The sequence below is a fragment of the Trifolium pratense genome, linkage group LG4 (genome assembly GCF_020283565.1).
Source record: "Trifolium pratense cultivar HEN17-A07 linkage group LG4, ARS_RC_1.1, whole genome shotgun sequence".
In the NCBI taxonomy this organism is placed as follows: domain Eukaryota; kingdom Viridiplantae; phylum Streptophyta; class Magnoliopsida; order Fabales; family Fabaceae; genus Trifolium; species Trifolium pratense.
Window position 1 is genome coordinate 34,551,601 of NC_060062.1, and position 6,971 is coordinate 34,558,571.

Consider the following 6,971-nt stretch of genomic DNA (forward strand, 5'->3'; position numbering starts at 1 on the left):
AGAAAGAGTTTGGGTGGTATATAGGAAAAACATCTAAGCCTATACATAAATTGTCCTACCTTCAGTTGGATTTTTTATTAGTGGAAGGGAGATTAGTTTTTTTGGATTTATCGATTCTTAGATTATATACCGAGTTTAGGAAGAAAAAAAAAAGGAAGAAGTTGGAGACTGAAAAATATTAATCGGATTATGAATTTTGATTTAGATATAAGAAATTTTCAATACATAGAATTGTGATTAATTTTGCAAGTGTAGAATGAACTTGTGTAGCATCTAAGTTTGAAACTTTAGCTTTATATAACAGAGATAAGAAAGTTGAAAGTATAGTGATTGGACTAGGAACTTTATTTGTAGATTAGAAAATTGCTAAGATTTAGAAATGTAGTTAAGATATAAATACATATATTTTTGAAGATAAATGTAAATTCAAAAATTAGTTATGGAAGTTGAACTTATTTTTTTTAAGTAGTATTAAGAATAGTGATGGTTAAGTTTTGATTACACTATATGATGTTTGAAAGACTTATATCTAATGCTAAGAATAGTAAATAGTACTATAGTTGCTAATTTTCAATGTCAAGAAAGGTAATGACAATATAATTTTAGTGCTTAAATGAATCATTATTATTATTATTATTATTATTATTATTATTATTATTATTATTATTATTATTATTATTATTATTATTATTATTATTATTATTATTATTATTATTAAAGATTATTAATATAGTTGAAATAGTGAAGTCAATTATTAATAATGATTAGTTCATTAGGTAGGCATTGCTTTACTTGAAACAAAATTAGTTACATCAAATCTTTTTGAATATGTTTAGGTTTTGAGCTGATATAATAAAATTGTAAGTTCTAAATTGTAGCTTTAGCAAGGTTATAGAAAATCATAGGAACATGATATATTAAAAGTTAAGTCTATTATATTTATCAAATGAATTCTTAGAGAAGTATCTATCTTTATTATTATTATTTTTGGGTAAGGAGATTATGTACATATGCTCTTAATTATATAATTCGAAGTTACTAAATTTCTCTAACTATAAGATAGTTGTCATAAATTTCTTTCATTACAAATTTCGAGGACGAATTTTTTTTTAAGAGGGGTAGTAATGTAACACCCCAAATTTTATAAACTAGTATTTTCCTTATATTATTAATTTTAGTATTTTTATAAAATAAATTTGATCATTTAGTTATATTTTTATAATAGTTTGTGAAAATAATACATTCAATGAGTATACAATATCATGTTAGTCCTAGTTACATGTCTAAAGCGTGAGAATGTTTAAATAATTATTTTCTTGAAAATAAACTTTAGATAAAGAAAACCTATAGATCTAATCTATTAAATTAATGTAAACTATGGTTGAAATTTTAGAACTGAGAGTGTAAAAGTATACACCGTTAAAAATAAATAGTTTATAAAAATATGTCGGAAATAAATAGTTTATTTCCGAATTATTTTATGTGTTTGATAGTATATTTATCTTGTGTATGCTGCTAATTAATATTTTCTCTAGACTGTGAATTTAAGAAAAATAATTTTAGAAATCAATCATGAAATATTTTAGTAGGCTATGATAAAAATTTGGGATTAAAATTCTACCGAATTTCGGACAGTGGGTAACTCGATAGTATAAATTTATATCACTGAAAACGAAAAGAAAAACATCTTTTAGACCAGAAAAATATCTATGTTATTAAAATTAAATGAAAAATAAAATGAAAGATTAAGAGATAAGCATGCATTTAATTTTAAGATAAGAACTACACCTATGCATACAAGGTGGCTAATTTTTCTTCACAAATTGAAAGTGAAAACGTGGACTGAGAATTTACCATGTAGCAGTAGAATTAGAAATCTATAAATAGGGTCTTAACATTCACTTTTTACACACAATTATCACTCTCACAACTCACACAAAGCTAGGAAATTCAATTAAGGTTTGAATCTCTTCTTTCTTTTCATTCTTCTTATACTTTTTTTTTTTCTCGTTAAAGTTTAGTAGATAAACCAATGTTTTCTTTTATTGTCAGTTAGTTTTAGTTAGTTAGGTAGTAACAAAGCCTTTGTCTAATTTTCACCATGATCATGTAACACAATAAAAGATGAAAGTTTCATTGTTTTACTTTTATTCAAGTATTGTGATTAGAAAACCAAGTCTCTTTCATTCATTTTAAAACCTTTAATTACTCTACATTATTTTCAATAGCTTTTAAGTATATGTTCTTTCGTTCCTTGTGTTTAAACTTCTAAAACAGTCAGGTTACTTATGCAAATGTTGATTATGTCACTAGTTTTTTTCATTTCTCCTAGTTTTTAGCTTAACCAAATTAGCTCGTGTAAAGTTAAACATCTTTCTTCCAAAATTTAAGAACATGGTACTACATGATCAAATATATGAGTCACTAGTTGTCCATTTCTTTGTTTTAGTTTTGACATTTAACTCATATTTACTAACCATATTGATTCTTTAAGTGATAACTAAGTAAGGTGTAGCCATGTAACAGGATAGTAACGAGGATACTTCTAAAAATGAAATCTTTGGATTAACATGATGAGTTAAAATATCAAGTATTTGGTCCCTTGATAAACAAGAATATGCACGTAGGTATATTAGAAACAAAATGAGATGCATTTTTCTTAATTAATATTACAGCCGGTTTTTGAATAATTTCCTTTAATACATTAGTAACAATGATAGTTAGTTAAGAGATAGTTGTTTTGATGAGTGAATAGGTATCATAGAAGAAGGTGATCGTTCAAGTTATTTTGGAAAGCTCTGAGGTAAGGGGAATCGCTAATAATAAGTTTCGATGAGCACAAGAAATGTGTTACTTGTATATATATATATATATTATTAGTTATAACTAGGGGTGTTGTGTACTTTATATAGTAATTTATATTCATTAAGGTATATGCAAAATGTTAAATGATGAGTGATTGATTTTAGTTTGATTATATGCGTGAATAAATATTCTGCAATATATGATTTGAAAATGTTCATGTGATTGAGTGTTTATGGTGAAAGTTTGAGGTGATCTCATAAGTTGTATGGTGAGTTTTGAGGATTAATATGTCAAGTTGATATTGACAAAGAAAATTTAAGTTGAAAAGTTAAATAATTAATCACCTTTGATAGGTGAAGAGCAAAACAGGGTGTTTCTTACAGTACTATAATGTATGTAAGACTGAGGATAGGTTCGGCTGGGTCGCCTCAAGACCTAATGGGGATCACCGGCGTTTTGAACTCCTACCAATAGTCAGAGATAGCCACTCTGACTGGAGGAAATCATATAACCCGACGTGGTGAAACCTGACTGTGCAGGACTATCTATAATAAGGTGTAGCGCTCGGGCCAGAATGGTTGAGACATATTTGATATATGTTGATTTGCAAACGACCATGTTATGGCAGTTGAAACGGCCTTACGCTCAGACTAGAGGTCTCCATGGAGTAGGTTGAATAAAGATAATACTAACCAAATTAGAAGACTAACTTCGATTGAAGAATTAGGATTAGATTTTATATACATTTTAAATGATTCAATTTCGATGTTTTGATATATTTGATGATTGATATATTTGGCGATTGATATATTTGATTTTCCTTGTCTGACTAATTGTTGTTTAGTGATGATGATATAATGTTTGTGTAATTCACTTTGTGATTATTTGACTATATGTGACTATTTGACTACTTGATTCTATTTAACTAAATACATGATTAGATACTTAGGTATGTATATATACTATTAAATAAATGTATATACTTGTATAATATTATCTGTAGCCTTGTGACATCATCACGATGGTAACTTGTGTACGAGTGATTCACCCCTTACAACAGTTAGTGCAGGATTCTAAGACCTCAAGTTGAAGTTCATTGAGAAAAGAAAAATAGCATTGTGAGAGACATTAAAATAAAGAACGTTAGTGCTGATTGGTGGTCTGGTTTTATTTTTTTGAAGTCCGAAGAGAAAGATCTCTTTGACATGTATTGATGACGTCATTGGAGTACTCTCTAGGTGACATGTATCTTTAGTGTTTGACCAGCTTATGATCATTTGTGGGTTAGAGTCTTTTGTAGGAATTTATCTTTTTATCATTTTAAATTGAAAAATTGTACGATACTTATGTGAAATGGAAATGTTTTAGATTTAAAAATCCTTTGAGCAAAATTACTAGATGATTGTTTGATATAAGTGATGCATATTATTTATGGGCTTACTTTAAATTTATATAAAGAGAATTTTGAAAACTTTCTTAAATAAAAATAATAGTACTTATATTCGAGAACATTTCTCACTTATTACTTTTCCTTTACAAAAAAATAAACCAGCATAATTTTATTTGCTTGTATTTAAGCATTTAAATTTGGGTAGAGAACTGTGACGCTCTTCTTTTCAGTCCCTGAAAAGGGGGTGTTACACTGAGGCATTTCACTCTTACGAGTGATAGCTGTACCTGCTATTTGGCACTCCTTACAAGTGCGGTAAGTCTCATAAGCATCTTTAAAGATGGTGGGCCAATAAACACCTGAGTCTAGTACTTTCCTTGCGGTCCTTTGAGGGCCGAAGTGTCCTCCCACTTGAGAGACATGAGAGTGATGCAAAATGGATTCAATCTCAGAGTCGGGGACACATCTCCGAATAACCTGATCATTACCAAACTTCCAAAGATACGGATCGTCCCACACATAGTGTTTTGCATCACTCTTTAGCTTATGAATTTGTGTCTGAGATGCACCTGCAGGAAAAACACCAGCAACAAGATAATTAACAATATCAGCAAACCAAGGCGTTACCCCATGTAAACGTAACAACTGCTCATCAGGAAATTCATCCTGAATGGGGGAGGTATCTCCATCACGTTCAATCCTGCTCAAGTGGTCAACCACTAAATTCTCGGCTCCACTTTTATCCTTAATTTCCACATTGAATTCTTGAAGCAACAACATCCACCAAATCAGCCTCGGTTTTGCTTCAGGCTTCCTTAACAAATACTTTAAAGCTGCATGGTCAGTAAAAACAATAACCTTGGAACCTAGCAAATATGATATGAATTTATCAAGTGCAAAAACAATAGCTAAAAGTTCATTTTCAGTGGTGGTGTAATTAGCTTGTGCAGTATCTAAAGTCCTAGAAGCATAATAAATAATATGGGCGGCTTTTTCCACCCTTTGTGCAAGAACTGCTCCCACTGCATAGTTAGATGCATCACACATAATTTCAAAAGGAATGTTAGAGTCAGGAGGCTGGATGATGGGAGCAGAAGTCAGTGCTTTTTTCAAGAAATCAAACGCCTTTTTGCATGCATCATCAAAATTGAAAGTCACATCATTTTTAAGCAAGTTTGACAGCGGAAGGGCAATCTTGCTAAAATCCTTTATGAAACGCCTGTAAAAACCTGCATGACCAAGAAAAGAACGAATCTCGCGAATGCAAGATGGGTAAGGTAGTGTAGAAATCACATCAATTTTTGCAGGGTCAACTGAAATTCCTTTTTCTGAAATTATGTGACCCAAAACAATTCCCTGTTGAACCATAAAGTGACATTTTTCGAAATTCAAGACAAGGTTAGTTTCAATGCATCTTGACAAAACCAAGTTCAAACTAGTCAAACATGCATCAAAAGAAGCACCATAAATAGTGAAATCATCCATAAACACTTCCATGCAGTTTTCAATAAAATCAGAGAAAATACTAATCATGCATCGTTGGAATGTGCTAGGTGCATTGCAAAGACCAAAAGGCATCCTCCTGTAAGCAAATGTGCCGAAGGGGCACGTGAAAGTGGTCTTTTCTTGATCTTAAAGTGCAATATGAATCTGAAAGTAACCTGAAAAACCATCAAGAAAGCAATAATGTGATTTACCTGCAAACCGTTCAAGCATCTGATCAATGAATGGCAAGGGAAAGTGATCCTTTCTAGTTGCCTGGTTCAACCTCCTGTAATCAATACAAACTCTCCAACTGTTCTGGACTCTAGTGGGTACAAGTTCATTTTTTTCATTTTTCACCACAGTGAGTCCAGATTTCTTAGGCACAACTTGTACTGGACTTACCCAATTACTGTCAGAGATTGGATAAATGATACCTGCTTGTAACAATTTAGTTACCTCCTTTTTCACAACATCAAGAATCAAAGGGTTGAGTCTCCTTTAGGGCTGTCTCACCATCTTAGCTCTCTCCTCAAGGTGAATCCGATGCATGCACATTGTGGGGCTAATGCCCGGTATGTCAGCTAAGGTCCATCCGATTGCCTTCTTATGCTGCTTCAAAACCTGCAAAAGCTTTTCTTCCTGCTCACAATCAAGGTTAGAAGAAATAATCACAGGTAGCTTTTCATTTTCCTCTAAGTAGGCATATTTCATTTTGTTGGAACAGCCGGGATGTCAAGAGCTTCAACTGCGTAAACAGCTTCATTGACAGCTTCATCGACAACTTCTCCTGCGGGAAAAATATCACCCTGCAAATTAATCTCAGCACAAACAACACAAAGGTTAGTATCAGTACAATCATCACATGAGTAAACATCAGCTGAACACAAATCAGAATGAAATTCATCAACAATTTCAGAAAGCAAATTCTAATTGAAAAACAGAGTGCTCTTCCAATGGATATTTCATAGCATCGAAAATATTAAACTTCGCAACAATGTCACCAAATTCCATGGACATGGTTCCATCATCAACATCAATTTTTGTCTTCGCAGTTTTCATGAATGGTCTGCCCAAGATGATTGGTGATCTTCTTGATTCTATTTCTCCAGCCATGTCAAGAATGTAAAAATATGCAGGGAAAATCAAGTCATTAACTTGAACAAGCACATATTCCACTACTCCAACAGGGCCAGCATTGCTCCTGTTTGCCAGCTGAATAGTAAGACCTGTATGCTGCAAAGGACCAAGATCAAGATTGTTAAAAATAGAAGTAGGCATAACATTAATAGAA

At 31.6% G+C, this 6,971-nt stretch overlaps 1 long non-coding RNA gene across 1 annotated transcript; it reads left to right on the top strand.

Moving 5' to 3' along the window:
- Window positions 1–871: 871 nt before the first annotated feature.
- Window positions 872–4,177, top strand: LOC123923984. Its single transcript, XR_006814549.1, has 3 exons — window positions 872–1,959; window positions 2,756–2,803; window positions 3,866–4,177. It is a non-coding gene; the product is annotated as an uncharacterized LOC123923984 (long non-coding RNA).
- The last annotated feature ends 2,794 nt before the right edge of the window (window positions 4,178–6,971 follow it).